General features: G+C 35.4%; 1 protein-coding gene, 1 non-coding gene and 1 pseudogene across 2 annotated transcripts in view; all 3 read left to right on the forward strand.

Annotated features, from left to right (window-relative positions):
• Positions 1-10133, forward strand: part of LOC116747167 — a 28792-nt pseudogene extending 18659 nt beyond the window's left edge.
• Positions 1-25208, forward strand: part of HTR2C (5-hydroxytryptamine receptor 2C) — a 244974-nt gene that overhangs the window by 71041 nt on the left and 148725 nt on the right. The window lies entirely within an intron of this gene.
• Positions 17177-17279, forward strand: LOC116748152. Its single transcript, XR_004348173.1, has one exon. It is a non-coding gene; the product is annotated as a U6 spliceosomal RNA (small nuclear RNA).

Consider the following 25208-nt stretch of genomic DNA (forward strand, 5'->3'; position numbering starts at 1 on the left):
CTTTATTGGAGTATAATTGCTTTACAATGGTGTATTAGTTTCTGTTTTATAACACAGTGAATCAGTTATACATATACATATATCCCCATATCTCCTCCCTCTTGTGTCTCCATCCCACACTCCCTATCCCACCCCTCTAGGTGATCACAAAGTAGAGAGCTGATCTCCCTGTGCTATGCGGCTGCTTCCCACTAGCTATCTACTTTACATTTGGTAGTATATATAAGTCCACGCCACTCTCTCACTTTGTCCCAGCTTACCCTTCCCCCTCCCCGTGTCCTCAAGTCCATTCTCTACATCTGCATTTTATTCCTGTCCTGCTCCTAGGTTCTTCAGAGCCATTTTTTTTAGATTCCATATATATGTGTTACCATACGGCATTTGTTTTTTCTCTTTCTGACTTACTTCACTCTGTATGACAGACTCTCTAGGTCCATTCACCTCACTACAAATAACTCAATTTCGTTCCTTTTTATGGCTGAGTAATATTCCATTGTATATACGTGCCACATCTTCTTTATCCATTCATCTGTCGATAGACACTTAGGTTGCTTCCATGTCCTGGCTATTGTAAATAGAGCTGCAATGAACACTGTAGTACATGACTTTTATTGAATTATGGTTTTCTCAGAGTATATGCCCAGTAGTGGGATTGCTGTGTCATATGGTAGTTCTATTTTTAGGTTTTTAAGGAACCTCCCTGCTGTCCTCGGTAGTGGCTGTATCAAATTACATTCCCACCAACAGTGCAAGACAGTTCCCTTTTCTCCACACCTGCTCCAGCATTTATTGTTTGTAGAGTTTTTGATGATGGCCATTCTGACTGGTGTGAGGTGATACTTCATTGTAGTTTTGATTTGCATTTCTCTAATGATTAGTGATGTTGAGCATCCTTTCATGTGTTTGTTGACAATCTGTGTATCTTCTTTGGAGAAATGTCTATTTAAGTCTTCTGCCCATTTTTGGATTGGGTTGTTTGTTTTTTTGATATTGAGCTGCACAAGCTGCTTGTAAATTGTGGAGATTAATGCTTTGTCAGTTGCTTCATTTGCAAATATTTTCTCTCATTCTGAGGGTTGTCTTTTCATCTTGTTTATGGTTTCCTTTGCTGTGCAAAAGCTTTTAAGTTTCATTAGGTCGAATTTGTTTATCCTTGTTTTTATTTCCATTTCTCTGGGAGGTGAGTCAAAAAGGATCTTGCTGTGATTTATGTCATAGAGTGTTCTGCCTAGGTTTTCTTCTAAGAGTTTTACAGTGTCTGGCCTTACATTTTGGGCTTTAACCCATTTTGAGTTTATTTTTGTGTATGGTGTTAGGGAGTGTTCTAATTTCATTCTTTTACATGTAGCTGTCCAGTTTTCCCAGCACCACTTATTAAAGAGGCTGTCTTTTCTCCATTGTATATTCTTGCCTCCTTTATCAAAAATAAGGTGACCATATGTGCATGAGTTTGTCTCTGGGCTTTCTATCCTGTTCCATTGATCTATATTTCTGTTTTTGTGCCAGTATCATACTGTCTTGATTACTGTAGGTTTGTAGCATAGTCTGAAGTCAGGGAGCCTGATTCCTCCAGCTCCACTTTCCTTTCTCAAGATTGTTTTGGCTATTCGGGGCCTTTTATGTTTCCATAAAAGCAGTGAAATTTATTTTTCTAGTTCTGTGAAAAATGCCAGTGGTAGTTTGATAGGGATTGCATTAAATCTGTAGATTGCTTTGGGTAGTAGAGTCATTTTCACAATGTTGATTCTTCCAATCCAGGAACATGGTATATCTATCCATCTGTTTGTATCATCTTTAATTTCTTTCATCAGTGTCTTACAGTTTTCTGCATACAGGTCTTTTGTCTCCTTGGGTAGGTTGATTCCTAGGTATTTTATTCTTTTTGTTGCAATGGTAAATGGAAGTGTTTCCAGAATTTCTCTTTCAGATTTTTCATCGTTAGTGTAGAGGAATGCAAGAGATTTCTGTGCATTCATTTTGTATCCTGCTACTTTACCAAATTCATTGATTAGCTCTAGTAGTTTTCTGGTAGCATCTTTAGGATTCTCTATGTATACTATCATGTCACCTGCAAACAGTGACAGGTTTACTTTTTCTTTTCCAATTTGGATTCCTTTAATTTCTTTTTCTTCTCTGATTGCTGTGCCTAAAACGTCCAAAACTATGTTGAATAATAGTGGTGAGTGTGGACAACCTTGTCTTGTTCCTGATCTTAGTGGAAATGGTTTCAGTTTCTCACCATTGAGAACGATGTTGGCTGTGGGTTTGTCATATATGGCCTTTATTATGTTGTGGTAAGTGCCCTCTATGCCTACTTTCTGGAGGGTTGTTATCATAAATGGGTGTTGAATTTGCTGAAAGCTTTTTCTGCATCTATTGAGATGATCATATGGTTTTTCTCCTTCAATTTGTTAATATGGTGTATCACATTGATTTATTGGTGTATATTGAAGAATCCTTGCATGCCTGGGATAAACTCCACTTGATTATGGTGTATGATCCTTTTTTTTTTTTTCATGGACCCAGTAAGATATTACAACTAGTTCAGACAAGAACTCAACATACCACCTTCACAGTCAGATAGGGATGCTGAAATAAATTTGCAAATGTATGCAAAACTGGGCAATATTCATAGGTTTACAATTGCTTGCATTTTACTAGATACAATTTGTATTTCTATGGACAGAAATTGTTTGCATTACTATCAGTTTTCTGCAACTTCTACCTCTAAAGAATTGTGAGATAGTCTTGTCAAGGACAAAGGTGGAGGGACTTCCCTGGTGGTCCAGTGGTTAAAGACTTCTCGCTTCCACCACAGCAGGCATGGGTTCCATCCCTGATTGGGGTAACTAAGATCTCACATGCCGTGCAGCTTGGCCCCCCAGAAAAAGAAAAAAAAAGGACAAGGTGGAGATAACCCAGTTGAAACCATGCACCTCGGACTGGGACTCAAACACAGCCAAAACTCAGATTGGGACTTGAACCCACGTGGCCAGGACTTGAACCTGGCCAAAACCTGGATTGTGACTTGAACCCATGAGGCTGGGACTTAGACCTGGCCAAAACCCACAGTCTTCCAACTGAGATCACACACCTGGTTTCAGAACTTAATGAAGCTCAGGTTCTTGATGTCACATCACAGAAAGAATTCAGTGAGAGACAAAGTGATAGATAAGAAGTAGATTTATTTAGAGAGAAACACACTCCACAGACAGAGTGTGGGCCATCTCAGAAGGTGAGAAAGGCCAGTGTACGATCCTTTTAATGTGCTGTTGGATTCAATTTGCTAGTATTTTGTTGAGGATTTTTGCATCTATATTCATCAGTGATATTGGCATGTAGTTTTCTTTCCTTCTGACATCTTTGTCTGGTTTTGGTATCAGGGTGATGGTGGCCTCGTAGAATGAGCTTGGAGTGTTCTTCCCTCTGCTATATTTTGGAAGAGTTTGAGAAGGATAGGTGCTAGCTCTTCTCTAAATGTTTGACAGAATTCGCCTGTGAAGTCATCTGGTCCTGGGCTTTTGTTTGCTGGAAGATTTTTAATCAGAGTCTCAAATTCAGTGCTTGTGATTGGTCTGTTTATATTTTCTATTTCTTCCTGGTTCAGTCTTGGAAGGTTGTGCTTTTCTAAGAATTTGTCCATTTCTTCCAGGTTGTCCATTTTATTGGCATATAGTTGCTTGTAGTAATCTCTCATGATCCTTTGTATTTCTGCAGTGTCAGTTGTTACTTCTCATTTTTCATATCTAATTCTATTGATTTGAGTTTTCCCCCTTTTTTCTTGATAAGTCTGGCTAATGTAATGGTTTATCAATTTTGTTTATCTTCTCAAAGAACCAGTTTTTAGTTTTATTGCTCTTTGCTACTCTTTTCTTCATTTCTTTTTCATTAATTTCTGGTCTGATATTTATGGTTTCTTTCCTTCTGCTAATGTTGGAGGTTTTTTGTTCTTTCTCTAATTGCTTTAGGTGCAAGGTTAGGTTGTTCCTTTGAGATGTTTGTTTCTTGAGGTAGGATTGTATTGCTATAAACTTCCCTCTTAGAACTGCTTTTGCTGCATCGCCTAGGTTTTGGGTCATCGTGTTTTCATTGTCATTTGTTTCTAGGTATTTTTTGATTTCCTCTTTGATTTCTTCAGTGATCTCTTGGTTATTTAGTAGCATATTGTTTAGTCTCCATGTGCTTGTATTTTTTACAGTTTTCTTTCCTGTAATTGATATATAGTCTCATAGCGTTGTGGTCAGAAAAGATGCTTGATACGATTTCAATTTTCTTAAATTTACCAAGGCTTGACTTGTGACCCATGATATGATCTATCTTGCAGAATGTTCCATGAGCACTTGAGATGAAAGTGTATTCTGTTGTTTTGGATGGCATGTACTATAAATATCAATTAAGTCCATCTTGTTTACTGTATCATTTAAAGCTTGTGTTTCCTTATTTATTTTCAATTTGGATGATCTGTCCATTGGTAAAAGTGGGATGTTAAAGTCCCCTACTATGATTGTGTTACTTTCAATTTCCTCATTTATGGCTGTTAGCATTTGCCTTATGTATTGAGGTGCTCCTATGTTGGGTGCATAAATATTTACAATTGTTATATCTTCTTCTTGGATTGATCCCTTGATCATTATGTAGTGTCCTTCTTTGTCTCTTGTAATAGTCTTTATTTTAAAGTCTATTTTGTCTGATGTGAGAATTGCTACTCCAGCTTTCTTCTGATTTCCATTTGCATGGAATGTCTTTTTCCATCTCTTCACTTTCAGTCTGTATGTGTCCCTAGGTGTGAAGTGGGTCTCTTGTAGACAGCATACATATGGGTCTTGTTTTTGTATCCATTCAACCAGTCTATGTCTTTTGGTTGGAGCATTTAATCCATTTACATTTAAGGTAATTATCAATATGTATGTTCCTATTATCATTTTCTTAATTGTTTTGGGTTTGTTATTGTAGGTCTTTTCCTTCTCTTGTGTTTCCTGCCTAGAGAAGTTCCTCTAGCATTTGTTGTAAAGCTGGTTTGGTGGTGCTGAATTCTCTTAGCTTTTGCTTGTCTGTAAAGGTTTAATTTCTCCATCGAATCTGAATGAGATCCTTGCTGGATTGCATAATCTTGGTTGTAGGTTTCATCCTTTCATCACTTTAAATACGTCCTGCCACTCCCTTCTGGCTTGCAGAGTTTCTGCTGAAAGATCAACTCTTAACCTTATGGGGAATCCCTTTTATGTTATTTGTTGTTTTTCCCTTGCTGCTTTTAATATTTTTTCTTGTATTTAATTTTTGATAGTTTGATTAATATGTGTCTTGGCATGTTTCTCCTTGGATTTATCCTGAATGGGACTCTGCACTTCCTGGACTTGATTAACTATTTCCTTTCCCATATTAGGGAACTTTTCAACTATAATCTCTTCAAAGATTTTCTCAGATGCTTTCTTTTTCTCTTCTTCTTCTGAGACCCCTATAATTCGAATGTTGGTGCATTTCGTGTTGTCCCAGTGGTCTCTAAGACTGTCCTCAATTCGTTTCATTTTTTTTCCTTTATTCTGCTTGGCAGTAGTTATTTCCACTACTTTATATTCCAGGTCACTTATCCGTTCTTCTGCCTCATTTATTCTGCTATTGATTCCTTCTAGAGAATTTTTAATTTCATTTATTTTGCTGTTCATCATTGTTTGTTTGGTCTTTAGTTCTTCTAGGTCCTTGTTAAACATTTCTTGTATTTTCTCCATTCTATTTCCAAGAATTTGGATCATCTTTACCATCATTACTCTGTTTTTCAGGTAAACTGCCTACTTCCTCTTCATTTGTTTGGTCTGGTGGGTGTTTACCTTGCTCCTTCATCTGCTGTGTGCTTCTTTGTCTTCTCATTTTGCTTAACTTATTGTGTTTGGGGTCTCCTTTTTGGAGGCTGCAGGTTCGTGTTCCCGTTGTTTTTGGTGTCTGCCCCCAAGGCTAAGGTTGTTTCCGTGGGTTGTGTAGGTTTCCTGGTGGAGGGGACTAGTGCCTGTGTTCTGGTGGATGAGACTGGATCTTGTCTCTCTGGTGGGCAGGTCCACGTCTGGGGGTGTGTTTTGGGGTGTCTCTGACCTTATTATGATTTTAGGCAGCCTCTCTGCTAATGGGTGGGGTTGTGTTCCTGTCTTGCTAGCTTTTTGGCATAGGGTGTCCTGCACGGTAGCTTGCTGGTCATTGAGTGGACCAACTGTGAGTAGTAGTAACTCACCTAGTCTATTAAATAATAGACTAGGTGAAAATCTTGCCAGTAGGATATCACCTCTTATTCTTTTTGAAATTGCCAACAAAAATTGTCAACAAATCAGACACTATATTTTGTTTTGGGAATAAGTGAGGAATCACATGGATTTAGGGAGAAAAATCAACCTAAAATAAAATGTGTACAATAGTATTGCCTTTTATTGTAAAGTACTTGCATAAGTAACAGGAACATCATGATGCCTAATGTAAATGTCCGAAGTATAAGAGGGGCTACTCACATGAAAAAGTACTATGAATTTTCACACAACACATTCAGACCATAGCAGATACGTAGTTGCATTCCATGTGAAGCTTTGAGTGAAAATATGACAAGAGGATCAAAAACAACTGAAATCTATGCTTGCAATTTTCATCCAAATCTCTCAGACGAGTCAACAAAAACTAAACACACATTTAAAAAAAATCATTTCCATCTCCTTGTAGTTTTTGTTTTGCTTGTGCTTTTGGTGAATTGGTTTTATATGATGCTAAGATCTCTGAAACAGCAAGGCTATCTTACAAATTTAACCACCACCAAGTGAGGGAAAAGTGTTTCTAACAAACCTGTGTTTGCTTTTAATTATTTATTTACTAGGTTGGCCTTTCTTCAGAAGATAAACAGGAAGACAATAAGTCAACTTACCTTGAATGTATTTTTATCAGTTGAGCCAGAAGGATAGGTTGAATCTTTGTCTCAGCAGGTAGGACTCTCTAGGAAGAAGAATCACATGAGATCAGGAGGGGACAAGGCAGGCAATTTACTAAGGTCCTAATTAGTAACCAACCAGGAAAATCTCTGATTAGGCACATTATGAATACTGACAGCAGTTAAGGTCCAGGCATATAGGAAGTTTATGTCAAAAGACCAAACCTATGCATCAGATAGACATCCCAGAAATTAGGCAAATCATGAGATCGGTGGAGACTAGACAGATATATCTCTTCCCCTCTGACATACACCTGTATGGCTGCCACTGGCTGTGAAAGTCATCTCAATTTACCCAAGTACTTCAAGCTGATTTGTAGCTTAAGGTGAAGTTTTCCACAGTGCTGAAAAGTGTTCTGTTTCCTCTTGCTGATTTTCATGTAAATATGTGGTTTCATTTTTAAACAGACTTATTGAGATATAATTTAAATATTTGCTTAGTTTTTGATATGCCTTTCTTCTTGGCACACATACCCTGTAAGAAACTAAAGGTCCCTTTCTTTTTTTAGTATCCATGACACATTATTTTCTCCTTTCCTTAAGAGAGATTTTTCTACTTAAAATGTATTCTTTATCTATCTGATGTAACAGTTGTCATTTTTCCATCCCTATCATTTACAACCTAATTATTTCTTGGACTAAAACCTGTTTATAAGGAGATATGTTTGCCTATTTCATGCTGCTGACAAAAGATTCATAGTGATAGTAGGCAAAGCAACATGTTCAGTTATCAATTAAATGTACTAAGGCAGGGGAAACATTAGATATAAGATCTAATGACCTAGAGGCTAAGCAGCAGATTGAAAACACAAGCTACAGTTGTGAGTATTGAGTTCAATTCTGTTCTGAGCTTGCTCTCTTTGCTTCAGCTCTCTCTGCAGAAATGGAGTAAGTCATGCTAACCAACCTTCAAAGATAGTTGTGAGGAATGTTGCTAAAAATAATAAAATGTAATAGTCACTAACATAATTTTCTAGAGAAATTGAAATGAAAAGCAAACTGAGTATCTAAGAAATAGTTTTTCTAAAGTTTATTCAGAGAACAACCTTTCTAACAATCATCTTATTTCTCTTTACAATTATCTAGTTTTACCATATTAGTGTTACCAAGGTGCCATATTATGTAGGATGAGTCGAAAACTTGAATTCTGAGCAAAAATTACATTTTAGGTTTTGTAATAACATGAGGCAATTCAAGATATGAGATTTGTGTTTGGTTATTTACATCAATATTGAACACACTGTGTTTCTTTTTCCTTCTAGTAGATGTGATTTTTAAGGTCATTTACATTAGAGCTTTATTTTTTCCTAACACATACACATAACTATTATTATTTTTTAAGTATAATCCATTGTACAGCCAAATTTTAAAATGTTCTGAAGGAGTTTGATAATGCCTTAAGTTCAATGAATAGCAATACTGGATACTATTGGATACCAAATGCATTGGGTAAATTATTTGTCATAGAGCTTTATTTTTAAAGTACAGTTTATATTTCAGAAAATGCACAGTAACTAAATTACTTCCCTACACTTTTCCTGAATAATCTTTTACTGTATTCTGGTTTTTTGGTTGTTGTTTTTTGTTTGTTTTTTACTTAAAATGTTACTTAGTAACTGAAGCAGTAATGTAAATAATAGAGCTCCCTTACAACATCCTTGCATTATATGTTCATTTTCTGCGCGGATTTATAGTATTCTATATAGTCTATGGATTATCAGAATCATTGAACCCTTTTTTTAGTCACACTTCATTAATTCAGAATGGACATAAATTGAGGATGACTAAGTAAAAAACAAAAGAAAAGTATGGGGTTTAGGAAATACTCTAAATTCCTTCAGAAACAATAATGTTGTTCACTAGAAACTCCAGGGTTTTTTTCCCTTGAAAACATTTTTTTTGCATCATGCAAGATTTCTTAGCAATGTGACTGTCACATTATATCAGAACAGACAAGTGAGATGATGGGGCACTGTTAATTTGATCTTGAGCAATGATTTCAAACATTCTATAGTATTCAATGATATCTATTATTAAAATAGGTTACAGCAAAACCTTTGCTAGTTACTTCAATCATTACTTGTTATCACTATATAATTATGAAAATAATTTAATAGTTTTACATTTTTATAATTCATGGTATCATTGAACTATTAATCATTTGTTTCTTGAGTTTTAAGCGAACTCTGGGCTCTACTAAATAGAGGAAAACAGTGTCACATTGTGGGGAACTTAATATATTCAAACCTGTAAGCAACAATTCTATTACACTTATGTTCTTTTTGGTTTTGTGAATCTATTGTATGTTTTTGATTTGTAGTTGTAAGCAACAATTCTAAATAGTAGATTATGAGCTAATCTGAAAATAATACTATCATTTATAGAATCTGTTGCTTTTTAACAATAAAAGATCCCTAGAGAACAACAATAAAGTATTGCTTACAGCAGTGCATTCAGCCATCCCCCGGATCTGTCTTTTGCTTCAATGGTGTTTGGACAGAACAGACCCAGGGACGCCCCTTGCTCCAGCCTCAACCATCCTCCAACCCTTGTTTCCAGTCGCAGCTTTTGGAAACAGCCACTCAGCCATCCTCAGCTTTTGGGATCAGCCAACACCATTTTTTGAGCTTAACTCCTTATTACTGATGAGCCACGAGCTCCCAGATTCCTCAGAATTATTCCGCTGAGGTGGAGGCCGCCGCCAACCTCCTGGTCAACCTGCATCTGGGTCCTCCTACACCTACTTCTCTCCGGGCTTCTATTTCCACCGCGAGGATGTGGCTCGGGACCGCATGGGCCACTTTTTCTGCGAATTGTCCAAGGAGAGGCATGAGGATACTGACAGTCTCTTGAAGATGCAAAACCAGTGCCACGACACTACCTTCTTTCAGGACGTGCAGAAGCCGTCCCAAGATGAGTGGGGTAAAACCCAGGACGCTATGGAAGCCGCCATTCTCATGGAGAAGAGCCTGAGCCAGGCCCTTGCGGGCCCGCAAGCCCTGAGTTCTGCCCGCAGACACGCACCCCTGTGACTTCCTGGAGAGCCGCTTCCTGCAGGAGCAGTTGAAACTCATCAAGCAGATGGCGACCACCCGACTAACCTCCACAGGCTGGCTGGTCCCAGGCTGGGCTCGGCCAGTATCTCTTTGAAAGGCTCACCCTCAAGCATAACTAGGAGCCTCCAGAGCCCAGAGGCCTTTGAGGAGCCCCCCTGGTGTCAGGGCTTCTGCCTGAAGCCCGTCTCTGCAGCCACTAGGCAGCTTTTTAACTGCCCTGGGGCCCTCTCCCAAGCCTTGGACCAAATGGAAACAATAAAGCTTTTTGCAGCAAAAAAACCCCAATTATTTACACATGACTTTAATTCTGCTCTCTGTGAAAGGATACTTGGTTTCTGTCTTTGTTTTCCTGAGACCTTGAGAATAAGACAAGTAAATTTTGGAGAAGAGGATTTCTTTAGTTGTGTCTCATTTTTTTTTTTTAGTATTAGTTACTGAACCTATTTGTAAGCTGGCATAAACAATTGAATTATTGAATTAATCTAAAAGGAGCAAAGATCAGGCATCTATGTTAGGAAGCTAACTTATTTTTTTATTCCTCAATCCAACACTCAAAGCTTACTCTTTCCTTCCAGTGTCCTATAAAAGATATATTGATACTATAAAATATATACTGACTTGTATTTTGAGGAGTCTAAACTAAATGAAAATAGGACTAATTTGGACTTTGGAAACCTTATGAGAATATTTATGTTATTTATTATATGTTGAGGCAACTGAAGGTGAAACAGGAGCTGTGGAACTAGATGGCATTGAAGTCACATGCAGCATTAATTTCTAGGAAGCCAAGTAACCAAATTGGACCCAATTAGCTTTTCTCAGTGTTGTGACCACAGATTGCACACAGGCTCTCTTCCAAATGTGTATCACAGACCCGAGGCAGCTATGGAAGGAGTTAAACTGTGTGTCCTGATTATGAGCCAGACACATGACCTTTACTGATAGGCAATGACATATTATGGGGTGTTTAAACATTTCTAGAAATACACAAACTTTTTAAATGTTTGCATTCCAATAATTTTAGCTAAATTCATTTACATACTTTCTTCTTATGTATGGAAAAATTTACTTTCCTCTAGTAAAACATATCACCTATATCTGCCCATGTCTTGGAAGAGAGAGGACATACTAAAACTTCTGCTTCACTGATACTGAAGAGCAATATATGCATATATCCACAATACAAACATACATTAGATTTACTAAACATAGTAAATAATGAAAGGGTTTTAATATCAACATAGTAGACTCTCAATGACAAGTCCTATGATTTTTTTCCTTCTCAGTACTTTTTCCTTTGTACAAGATATTGCCTTATGTTTCCAGAATGAGACTGATAATGGGTTTATCCTCCTAAAATAGATGCCTGATCTATGCTCCTTTTAGAGTAAAATAAATTCTCTTAGCAAGAGCCTTACACAATAGGTTTGAAGGTACTTTGTGAACACGTTTTGAGAATACCTGAAGTTAATTACTAATCATCTAATTCAAAATGACAGGTACTCTGATTTACTTTTACACCTCACCCACACATTTTAAAAAATTTTTTTAAATTTTTATTTAGCTCTCAGAAATTCTGTGAGGGAATCCATCCCCTGAAGGACCAAAGTTCTATAATTATTTAAAAGATGTGTATTTATAGCTAGATTTAAATTTAAGATAGGTGGGTGCAGAACCCGAAAAGGCATAGATAGGAGTAAAAGTAAGTTTTATAGCATGTGCCCCAATAAGTAAATTCCACTCCATACACTTCCTTCTTGCAAATACTCTAATCCAGTGTCATTCTACTGTGTAGGTGCAAAGTGCATATCTCATAACCATTGAAACAGTAATATAATCACAAAAATGAGTACCAGGAATGATTTTTCTTTGCCTATAATATTTCATAAAGATGCTCTTATAACGCTTCTGCTTGGGAGGATCTAAAATTCAAAATGGAAGGGAGATTATACAGTCACAATAGTTCTTTGGAATCATTTAGCTATTTCAAGTAAAGTTACATATTTAAGACCAAAAATTAACTTCTACTTCAATAAAACATATACGTATATATGATATAGTTCAGGCTATTTTCTAAACCAAGTAATTTTTGAAGGGTAGTGGTACTGCTGATGTACAGGGCATGAAGAGATATTTTCTTTCAAATGACTTAGAGAGGTCAAAAGTAAAGATGCTTGTGTTATGCTTGCTTTATAGTATATTTTCTATATTTGTGTCAATTTTTGATATATAGAAGAGCCTTTTTGCACTCCATTTCCTTTCAAAAGGTCTTTTATTTTATAAAGTGCATTTTAATAGGTAAGATGTCACCGTAAAAACTGATAAAAAGGATAGCAATCATACGGTGGTTTTAAATCTTTCAAATTAAGCTAAGAATTATATTCACACATAAATAATTTTCTGGTAATAAATTAGAGTTCTCTCAGCATGTGAAATATTACTTTAATTTGATGATCAGGTTGGTATACTAGAGCTCTTTTATTGGAGTAGAAAAACATAAAGCCTAATTCCCTGGTGATTTATGTAATAGTGCCTAAGCCATTACTAAGCCCACTTTGTCTATTAATTAGAATTTTGGTGATCAGATGAATTATGAGTCATTTGATTGAGTATAATCATCATCAGGTAAGCCAGTATGAGCCATGCCATTGAACAAATTAAGCTTACTAAGAATACCGATTTCAAACTAATATAATATTGCAAGTCAACTATACTTCAATTTTAAAAAACCGCTGGTTTCAACTCTTCCCGTTCAGTACTTGCCAAACAAGATTATATCTTTTCTCTTTAAAGTTTTCTTTGCAGAGAAAAAATAAATGGTGACCTTGGCATAACAATAATTGGTTATTTCCAGACTCTCCTAACCTAAAGATGAATTAGTTGAACCTCTGAGCTACAAAATTTTCCATGCAACTTTCATTTCTTCTCTGCATACTGGGAACCAAGTCAAACAGTTTTTTAAAGAGACTTTCAGTTAGAATTTACTTTTGAAAAGATATAGTTAACTATTTTATTGATGAATACATACATTTCTACCCTTTAAGCAATGAGTTGAAAGAATACTTTTGTGCAATAAACTAGGAGTGTTGTGCACTGATAACAGCTCACATTCATTGAACATTTACTGTAAGCTCAGAATCATTCTAAGAGTATTACATGCATTTTTCACTGTCTCTTCCAACAACCTTTTATGATAAGTTTTGCTACTCTTTTAAAAGATAAGGAAATAATCACATAGAAGTTAAATAACTGGCCCAAGATATACAGCTTGTACACAGCAAAGCTGAGATACCTCCTTTAGCAATTTATGGCATAAAGTTTTCCATTTTTATGCTCAGAAATCATTCTTTTGTGTTTGGTCTTTATTAACTATGTAAATATCATACTGACCTTTGCCCCAAAGCAGTGCATACTTACCCTGAAATAAGCAGTTAAACAGTTGTACAGTTAAAAGAGAATTGATATTTTTCTTCTCAGCCTAGCATGCAATAACACATCTTATGGTGTTTACTAATCTAACAATATGGATTCACTGTGTATAATGACTCTGTATTGACCAAAATGGAAATTTATGCAGTATATTAAATTTATCATTAAATATATACATTTGTGGCAGGTCGATGATTAATACCCTTGCAAGCAAACCCACAGACTGTTATGAGTTGGCCATGTGTTTGCTTTTAAGCATTTTGCCTGAATAAAATGTATTCAGGGCCAAAATATTCTTCTCTTACACAAAAGTAGTCTGTTTTTTATAATTAATGTATGAGTTTAACTGGAGAACAGACCTGAATAAAGAATGGACTTAAAATGTATTTCTATTTAAAGTTATTGGAAGCAGTCAGAAAGAGAAAAACAAATACCGTATGCTAACACACATATATGGAATGTAAAAAAAATATGCTTCTGATAAACCTAGGGGCAGGACAGGAATAAAGACGCAGAAGTAGAGAATGGACTTGAAGACATGGGGATGGGGAACGGTAAGCTGGGACGAAATGAGAGAGTAGCATTGACATATATACACTACCAAACGTGAAATAGATAGTGGGAAGCAGCTGCGTAGCACAGGGAGATCAGCTCGGTGCTTTGTGACCACCTAGAGGGGTGGGATAGGGAGGGTGGGAGGGAGGCACAAGAGGGAGGGGATATGGGGGATATATGTATACATATAGCTAATTCACTTTGTTATACAGCAGAAACTAACACAATATTGTAAAGCAATTATACTTCAATAAAGATGTAAAAAAAATAAAATTACTGGATGCATTCAGTGAATTATCTATTCTTGGTTATCTATATATATGCATGGTGGCATACCATGTAAACCATGAGCTAGCCTCATCATCAGACTTATGGCCTTTATTTGATATTTTTTGGTCAATGATTTTAATTAGGACATATCCAATATCTTCCACTTTGTGAAACTGTTTCTATACAGTTCTTAACACACCATGGGGGAAATCAAGCTGAAGATTTACATTTAAATATTCATGTATGCCCACAGGTATTCACTGATGGAAAAAGTTCTAGAGTGCTTTCTTTACTGAAATTTATGAATGGTTCTTGACAAATAAATTTCATCAATTTCAGATAAATTTAAGTGAAAATCTGGGCTTTCCTGGTGGTGCAGTGGTTGAGAGTCCGCCTGCCGATGCAGGGGATGCGGGTTCGTGCCCCGCTCCGGGAAGATCCCACATGCCGCGAAGCAGCTAGGCCCGTGAGCCATGGCCGCTGAGCCTGCGCTTCCGGAGCCTGTGCTCCGCAACGGGAGAGGCCACAACAGTGAAGGGCCCACGTACCGCAAAAAAAAAAAAAAAAAATTTAAGTGAAAATCTAATTAAAATGACAAAAGCAATTATATGTAAATATAATTATATGCCTTGTTTTCAGATCCCAGATGCCCAATCACCAAATCACATAAAAATTATGGTTAATCTCAGTAACAAATATTAAAATGAGCATTTTGCTGCATTACTGGTATCTTGCGCTTTTTAATCAATAGACTGAAAATTCAGAAGATTCGGGTTTGTAGCATTTAGACTGCTTTGGATTTGACTTTAACTGTTAATTCAGCTATTTTTACATTTCCATTGTGATTGATGTCGTACAACAATATTGTATTTATTTCTGCAGTTGTTAAGCTGATCTATGATGGCTTAGACATTGTCACATTCCATAATGTGTAGATCTTTTGAAATACCATAAAATTTTCAGAATATTTCTTTGATCATTAGAATTATTAAATGCTAGTCATTGACATTATTGACAGGGACCATATTTTTAAGAATTTGGCATGCACAGTATTGGGCTCAGGCGTTACCATTATTCATAGTTGACGGTTCATTGGAAAGTAAAAAAATATTCAGATACTATTACCGTCTCTTCTCTAAAAGTACAGACAGTCCTCAACTTACAGTGGTTCAACTTAATGATTTTTTTCAACTTTACTGATGGTGCAAAAGTGGTACAAATTCAGTAGAAACCATACTTCAAATTTTGAATTGTAATCTTTTCCTGGGCTAGCAGAATATAGTATGATATTCTCCCGTGATGCTGGGCAAGCTGCAGCTCCCAGTCAGGCATGTGATCACAAAGGTAAACAACTGATACACTTACAACCAGTCTGTTTTTCACTTTCAGTACAGTAGTCAATAAATTACATGAGATATTCAACACTTTATTATAAAATAGGCTTTGTGTTAGATGATTTTGCCCATCTGTAGGCTAATGTAATTGTTCTGAGCATGTTTAAAGTGGGCTAGTCTAAGCTATGGTTAGGTGTATTAGGTTAGGTGTATTAAATGCATTTTTGACTTACGATATTGTCAACTTACTATGGGTTTGGGCACATAACACCATTGTAAGTTAAGGAAGGTCTGTATAGATAGTTGCATTCACTTGCAACATACTTGAGAATGAGTCTAATATGCACTTGTTATAGAGCCTGTTCATAGAAAATGAGCAATGACAGTACCCAAACATTTATCTTTTCCTTTCTAAAGTACAGAAATGAAAATGTCAGGGTTCTGTTAGACATAGGCAAACAAGAAACAAGAAAAAAAAAAACTCTTTGGGAGCATTTACCTTTATAAGAGAGAAATGTTAAATCTTAGAAGTAGAGTAACTTGGACTACAGAATTAAATTTATCTGAAATACACTGTAAAATAATATTTCACATCACTTGGATAAAATCACTTAAAAATTTCAATTCCATTTTATATTTTGGATTAAGTAACTTCACGCATAAGCATTTATTTATACAAAATAATTTTTAAAGGAATATGCTAGCTATATGACCTTGGGCAATTTACTTAGCTTTCCTGTAAAATAAGTATTTCTCACCTTTAAAATGGGGATAACAGCTTTGATGCAAAGATTAAATGAAATAATATAATTACATACATAGTTTTAAATAGCTACAGCTAATATCTACATTAACAATATTCACAACATATACAAACAGCCTCAAATTGAGGCGCATACACGTATTCTGTGGATTTTCAAATATGACTTTGGAAAAATGGCAGCCAATGTACACATATGTATTAAAGTTAATAGGCAGAAATTGAGATTATTAGACTGTGTTACAATTTTCTGTTCTTGACTACATTGTTTGGTCAGTGTTTCCTGCCTTAAATTTTCATTATTAAATGAAACATGAACAGCATAGTTATGAAGGAAGGTTATCTTCATTTAACTATAACAAGATTAATATGGATCAGGAGACTTATCTGATTGCACCCTTAAGATCACCAGGATTTAAAGTGCTGCTTCCCCATGCATAATTGGGCTTTAAAAATTCTATGATTCTCCATTAGTGAGCCAGATATTCTCAGGGCAAAAGCTCTTTCCCAGTTGTCAAGTAGACAAACTTGAAAGCTATATTAACTCTTTAGGTTGCCAAAGAACTATAATTGGCCTAAGGTAATAACTCACTGAATCTCACTTTACTGACTTGAATTAATTAGAAATTAACTTCAGTTTGGGGTAAACCTTATATTAAATAGTAAATTCCAAGGAAACAAAAACACTAAGAGATAAATTATTTCACTAAATTATTCAAATTTTTAAACTTTATTTTTATCTTTATATTCCTATGACTATTTTAATGGATTTGATGCAAAATATATGATTGATAAATTTGACAAATATGAGCACTTGCTTCAGCAGCACATATACTAAAGTTGGAATGATACAGAGACACTTAGCATGGCCCCTGTGCAAGAATGACACACAAATTCATGAAGCAATCCGTGTTTTCAAGACCTTTGGACTGCAAAAAAAAAAAAAGGACGTATTGATATTAAGCCAAAGAAACCAAGATTTTGAAAGCAATGTTAAGAAATCTAAGGTTGTTACAACTCACCTTTTCCTTCATATAAACTCAAAAAAGCCTTTTGGCCACTGCCTCTTCTCAGGATCTCCATCCTTAATGGAGGACATGCAAATAAATTCAGAAAAGGAGAAACACATTCATCATTTGGCATTCGATATTCTTGAATTCTACTATTCTTATTATAGACTATCTGGCATCATATGGCAATGTGAGGTTTTATTTTCAGTGAAAAATCTCAATATTAAGTAGAAAAATATGGCTATAAAATGATACATTTCCTATTTCATCTATGTGAAAATATACAGAAGTTTAAAAGTCGTTATATATGAGCATTAAAATCACTTGGGATCTTTATATTCTTTCTCTTCTGTTTCTCAAATTTTATATGCTATATATGTATATTGTTTATAAGCAATGGAAATAATGTGATATCTTAAAACATTGGAAATTTTTTTGCCACAAAGACCAAAAGGAGTCTCAAACCTTCTACTTCTATAACTAAAATTTTCTGTCTCCAGATCTCTCAAAATACTTACATTAATAATACATTATATTATAATATATTCTTTTTTTAATAAATTTATTTTATTTATTTATTTTTGGCTGTGTTGGGTCTTCGTTGTTGTGCGCGGGTTTTCTCTAGCTGCAGCGAGCGGAGGCCACTCTGCGTTGTGGTACGCGGGGAGAACAGGCTCCAGGTGCACAGGCTTCAGTACTTGTGGCACACAGGCTCAGTAGTTGTGGTGCACGGGCCCAGCAGCTCTGTGGCATGTGGGATCCTCCTGGACCAGGGTTCGAACCTGTGTCCCCTGCATTGGGGACTTAACCACTGCACCACCAGGGAAGCCCTATAATATATTCTAATAAGAAAACACATTAGCCTCTGGCTGCTTCCAGGCTATATTTGATACGTTTTTGAACTCCCAGCTTGTTATGGGCAGTAGGGAGAATAGCTCTGTTCTCAGTAGTTGTGTTTTTCCTGACAGTAGCTCCTCAGGGCAGTGCACAGACACCTTTTAACACATGAACAAATGTGCTTGTGGGTTAAACAAGGTCCAGGCTCTGCAATCATGACCCAACAAAGAGCTTCATAACGTGTCTTTCCACCTATTTCATAGTCTAGTTTTTCCAAGATATACTCCTAAGAAAATCCTTACCAGAAAAAAAAAAACGAAAGAGTGGCATACGGTTCATTCTATCCAGTGTCTGAAGCTGTGTTTCTATGGCAACATTTAGAATTTGAAACACTCCAAGAGCCACCATTTCTCCTGTTAAACAACAAACTTTTCAGGGAAACTGCTGAACTCGTAGTGACTTTTTTTTTTTTTTTTTACAGTGAGACGTTTTCAAGAAATTTTTTTCTCTAAGTCTGCAGTAGGCAAGAAAAAAAGGAAAAATGTATCTTCTAACACCCCTTTTTCTTATCTGCTTTCTCACTTCAAACAAGTTTCTCATTGTGTTTCTGCCCATATTTTTCCAAATCCTAAATCAAAGAATTTGAAATAATATATTTGTGGTAAGTACTCAAGGCTGATCAATGTTCTTAAGTCAAAATGTACAGCACAATAAAAGATACTTTATATTACATAGTGTCTTATCCTTAAAAATTTACGTCTATTATTTCATTTGAGCCCCCCAGTAGTGGGACAGCTATTATACCCATTTAACAGATGTTTGATTAAGTTATGAGGGAGTGTTTTGCCTAAAGTCAAAAGCAGTGACTTAAAAGCAGTGGTGGTTCTAGAACCCATGTTTTCTGACTTTAAACTCTGCTGTCTACCAGATAATCTTCTTGATACTCTATTCATTACTGAGGTCTAAGAAGGTGGTAGATCTTAGATCCTATTTTACAGTTTCATACTCTGTTCACAATGGACCCTGAGCGCAAAATCATACTTACCTAAACTTTAGAAAAATATGGAACTACACTTCGTCTGATTACAGCTAAACATAGGAGGCACTGTGCCAGTTGCTGCCTTTGGCTCCTACATTGTGCCTACAAAACAAGCAAACTAGTGGCTTTCTAAATATTACATTAACATTTTCTTCAACATAGATGTATTATAAATAATCTGGTGGCATAATTATGAGAAAAGCTTATATATTCAGCAGCAAATATTCTGTATTATTTAATACATCTGTGGTTAGCCAGTTTAAAAGGTTGTATATATGTGATATAGGTACAAAAATATTCCTTCTTATAAATATTAGATAAATTAACCTCAAAACAAGTTGACTTTGTTAAGTTGGAATAGTCTGGTGACACAATTTCTGGTTAAATTCTTTTTGTTTTTTTAATTTCAATGCTTATAGTTGTACATCTTTCTAAAATGCATAAGTCTTCTGTTCTGGTTTTTATTCAAATATCTAATCTGTCGTTTACATTAATGGGAGAATTCCAAGGAATACCAAAGAGGTAATCAATCTATATTTATAGGCTCAAGAGTAGAAAGGGACCCATGGAATGGCACAGTCTAATTTTCTCTTAATGTGTTATACTTAGTTTAACACATGCTTGTTGAAAGGTTATTTTATGTTTTCTCCTTGACAGTTCCAGTTTAAGGACCTTTGGTATTTACATTATTCCTTTTATTCCCTGGAGTTTGTTGTAGTACAGTGAAAAAATGAGTCATCGAATAACATGTGATGACCTGAAATAGTTGCTTTAGCTTCCCAAGAGGCCAGACATAGAAATAGTTTAAACCCTGACATCTTGATCATTTCATTGGACAAAAATTCAAAGGAATAAAAGTTGTGAAAAAATATGAACAATTATTGCAATGTTGAGAGATTTTTATAGTTTTTAAGGGTTGTTTTGATAACCATATTTAATAGTGAGTAGGTAAATATTAACTCTGAATATCATTTGCCTGTAATCGTAAGTTTTGTCTGTGGGTGCCTAACACATACATGAAAAAATATATATAAATGAAATTGATTAATCTACCAAAATGACTAAGCAAAAAGGCTTGCTCTCTAACATTCAGAATTATCCTTAATCTTGTGATATAATCACCTTCGATTGCCCATAGCCATTGTTCCATGCTGAAAATAGAAATGTGTTCCACTTCTGCTTTCTGAGGGAAGAAAAGACCCACTTTTGAAAAGGAAATTAAAAGATCACTTGGGCTGCAAAATGCAAAAATATTTCCATTTTTATGCACATTGGAAAAATCATTGCTAAGAAATCATTTGAAAAGAAAGAATTCATTGCGAGCTACAGGTGTGACAACTGTCAAATTGCAATACAGATTTTTTTCTTTCGTGGGGATTTATTAATTGCTGAAAGAATTACTCATAAGAGTTTTAAAATAGAAATGTAGAAAATTACTTCTCCCCAAAAAAGGGCTTAAGTAATTTGTTATTATTGCCCTATGATACTCTGTTTTTCAGTCGTTTGCTTGCTTGCTTGCTTTTTTACTTTTAGATCAGAATGAATATGCTCTATACGAAGTTTTCTTAATCCTTAGAAAACCATCAAAAGACTGCTCTGGAATTATCTACTTTTGAGCTAAAAACTAGTCAGATAACAGGTGGCCTGAGTGGGTGAGTGTGAAATTCAAGGGCTAGAAGAAGAGGGAGATTTGCTTGCTTAAAATCTTCCTCTAGTTCAGTGTTTGAACTCCTTAATTTAATTAAAATACCGAGCAATTGTATTTGATTTCCTCTCCGTAATAATAAAAGTATAGACTAGTGAAAGTGCCTGACACATTCAAGAAATATATTATGATTTGTGTTAGATGTGTGTGCATTTGTTGTGTGTTTGCAGGGCCACTATTGACGGTGGAAATAAGAAATAGGCTTTGGGAATTTTGTGAAGGGCTAAAAATTTTGTTTGGACTTTATTCTGTGGTCAATATAGATTTCTTGAGCTGATGGATAACATGATCACATCTCACACAGGAATTAAGCTATAATGGCAATATTGAGAAGAATTGGAGCAAGTAAGAGTCTAGAGGCAAGGAGAACTATGTGGAGACTATTGGAATAGTCTAGACAAAAGTTGATGAGGGCCAACAGGAAAGGAGGGAACAGATCCGAAAACATTGATATTTTGATAAGCTGATGCCTTAAACTTAAGTCATCTGGGAAAACTACCAGTGTATAATATCTCAATGAAGTACTGATTGCTTTCGTCTTCTTCTTGGAGGCCAAACCTCATTTAACTACAAGAAAACGTTCAGCCCTAGAGAATAATGAAGTACACACTGGTACTTTAACCATGACACAATGAAACAGTATATTGGACGGAGTTAAAAATTCTGTTTTTCAGCCAGCAGCTTCTTAATGACAAATAAGGCCTTATATTTTAAAACACCAAAAGACTTGGAGATTTTAAAAACTAAAGAGCTCAGATGATAATCCTTTGCTAATAAGAAATCACAACGGACTGTAAATAATCTTGAGTACTTGTCAATAAAGGAGAAAAGAATGATAATTACAAGCAGGCTAAACTTTTTGCAACTATTATCTGCCTTCTTAAACAGAACATAATCGGGCTCAATTCTATGTATCTGAGATTAGGAAAAAATGAAAATATTACTATACCTATTTCTAATATTACCATTTTTTCCCTTTTATGATTTGCCAAGTTATCAAAATGATCTCTAGGCCATAGCTAAAAAAATGGATATCCTAAAGCACTCTATTTTTTTGTTTTCCTGAGTTCTTATGACATATAAGGACATTAAGTACTGCTACGAAACAATGCCATTTTACAATTAAAAATTTATTAAATTACTTCTGAACCAGAAGGTCTGGCCATCCTCCTCTCCTTTTTCCTGCTCTTTGAATTATTTTTGGACCCCAGCATAAATCAAGGTAAATAGACCCTGTGAATAGAGTATGGGCAGAATGATTCTTCTTCTGAACATGTAGTAAATATTAAAGGTTGATCAGACAGTATGTACTTGACAAGATATTTTAAAACTGCATATTTGGGTTCCATGCACAAACCACGCACGAGTGCACACACACACTCACACATTTATAAAGACTGATGCAAAACAGAACCAAATTTAAAGGATCAAACTAACCAACCCCTCAAATTCTGTCAACCTCCCCACCTGTATTCTTACTTCCATGTTCCTAACTCAAACTGGAAAAAAAGTGATAGGCATAACCAGAAAATGCTGTTGTTGATTTAGTAGTGAGGATGGGAACAAGAGAGAGAAAATAAAGTTCTAGTGTTGCAGTGGTGTTGAAGATTAGCAGCCAGACCATACTGGGGAATGAATAGAGCCTCAATACTATTTATAAAGAAAGATAGCATTTACTTTGCTTTTTTCCTCTTGTTTCCAATTCTGGTGATCTTGACCTTGTGAGGTTCAAATGAGATGATGAATGTGAAAGTGCTTTGCAAACTGTAAAATACCATAGATTTTAGGAACATTACACATTTGGGTTTAGGTAACATTTCAAATGATGTAGTAATTTTCATCTCTCCTACTCAGATTTAGTTTCTCAGTTACCCACATGTCACTTTTAAAATGTTAGCCTTAAGCCATTGCATTTTTATTATGTCACTACTAAGAAGAGCTATGAATTTAGCTAGTAAAGTGTTCTTGCTGCCTAAGTAATCTGTCAATTAGAAGGAGTATTTTCACCCACTGAAAGATGTCCTCTTAGATTTCCACAAGAGTTTCCTAAAGAAAAAAAAATTAAAATATAAATGAAACAGGCAGAAATATAAAATATTGGATAAACAAATCTGCTAAACCACAAATTGGAAACACATTGTTAGACTTCTTAGTAAAATGATTATGTAAACAATTCTGAATTGAGCGCCTTCTATGGGCATGGGCTTGTTTATTTCTCTCTTTTTCTCATTCCATACTTAATGCACAATTGTTGTGTGTCCTGTGTCCTTTCTTTTCCTACATATAATGCTGGCCAATCCTTGGCAATCTGAAAGAACATTACTATCACAGAATTTTCTAAATGAATGTGAATTTAGAGATTATCCAGTAAGAAAATCACACCCATCTGGAAGGTAAGCTCTGTCAAAGTAGAGGCCATATTATATTTACAGTATAGCTGTATTCCTAAACCTAATAGCTTATATATAATGCATACCTGATATTTATGGAAGAGGAAATTCAGTTCTAAAAAGATTGTAATTTGTCCGAGTTCACAAAACTAGAATCTAGATCTTCACTCCTAGCTTAATGCTTTGCCTGACATGCCACGGAGTTTCTTTAAGGATCCGATATCATCTTCAAATGAGTAAAATTTAGGTAGGAGAATAATATTTTCTTGGTTATTAATGTATAACTCACACTAAATTAGTAACTCTTGAATCTGATTATGTTGATATATACTTGGTAAATTACAAACGATACCTACTTCACTTGGTTTATAATTGGACAATATTTGATTACAATTTCTCGACTTAAATTTGGAACCATGGAAAAGACAACAGAATTAAGTGACCAAAATAACAAAAAAGATATTGTTGTCCCCTTTAAACAAGCAGTAATTAATTACTAGATCTGAAACCACTTCTAATATCCAAGAAGTTTATTAATTATCTTGCCAAGAATGAAAGCTAAAAAAAAATCTCCAGAAGAAAATTATGCATAAGATTAGTTGATAGGTTATATTCTGTGAAGATTAAAAGTGTTTAAGTGAATAATATATACCAAAAGACTCGTACAGAGACTCTTTGTTTAAAGCAACCTTTGGTGGTAACAAAAGTATTGTTATCTCCCTGTATCCTATATGTCCCAAAGTTTTGCAATTTCAAGCTTTACACGTTTCACAGAAAAAGCCTGCTATTGCCTTCTACTTCAATAAAAATATTGCCACGCAGATCATGGTGCCCATATTCTATGTTTAATTAATTTAGACCTTAGAAGAGAAAGTACTGTACTATACTGGTTAACATTGGTGACAGCTATATGGAAACCTCATTTCATCTGACTATCCGTTTTGCACTCCATCCAGAAACCTATGTCAATACTGAATTTTTTCAGTATCCTTCTTTCTTATATTATAGTTAAATATGTTGTTCCAAAAAGTTATCCTCTTTCACTTTCTATCCCCTGAGGAGATTGAGGACAGTTGGTCAACTTATTCTAAGTGAGATTACTATTTATATTTAGATATCATTATGAAATCACTCCCTTGGTCATTGCCAGCCTTAATAATTATTATAATATACATCCATTGAATGCTTTCTAGGTGCTATGTACTTGCAGGATTCCATGGTTCCCACAACTCTTTGAAGTAGATATTACCCTACTTTAAAATGGAGGAAACTGATATTTTGAGAAAATGACTTATCCTAAATCAACGAGTCGTCGATCAAGCCTTAACATTGGGTAACAATGCAAGAAACAAAAGGATAAAGGGGGCTCAAGTTATGATTTGCAGTTGGGTTTTCTAACCTCTACCTCCAAAGTGAGGAAAAGGAAATAAGAAGAGGCGATGGTGTTGGGGCAGGGGGACGAATTGGGAGACTGGGATTGGCATATATACACTATTGATACTATGTATAAAATAGATGACTGATGAGGACCTGCTGTATAGCTCAGGGAACTCTACTCAGTGCTCCGTGGTGACCTAAATGGGAAGGAAATCCGAAAAGAAGAGTGGATATGTGTGTACATATGGCTGATTCACTTTGCTGTGCAGCAGAAGCTGGCACAACATTGTAAAGCAACTCTACTCCAATAAAAATTAGTTTTAAAAAAAAGAGGCAATGGTGTCATCAGTAAGTTTCATTCAAACTTTTGAATGAAGTTATCACCTTTGATCATACTTTTCCTGGTTTGTCTTTTACCTCTCAGATTAATGAAAAGTCTCAGGTATTTTAGTGATCTAATCCCAGGAGATAATCATGATTGTCAGCTC

Source organism: Phocoena sinus, chromosome X (assembly GCF_008692025.1).
Source record: "Phocoena sinus isolate mPhoSin1 chromosome X, mPhoSin1.pri, whole genome shotgun sequence".
Taxonomy (NCBI): domain Eukaryota; kingdom Metazoa; phylum Chordata; class Mammalia; order Artiodactyla; family Phocoenidae; genus Phocoena; species Phocoena sinus.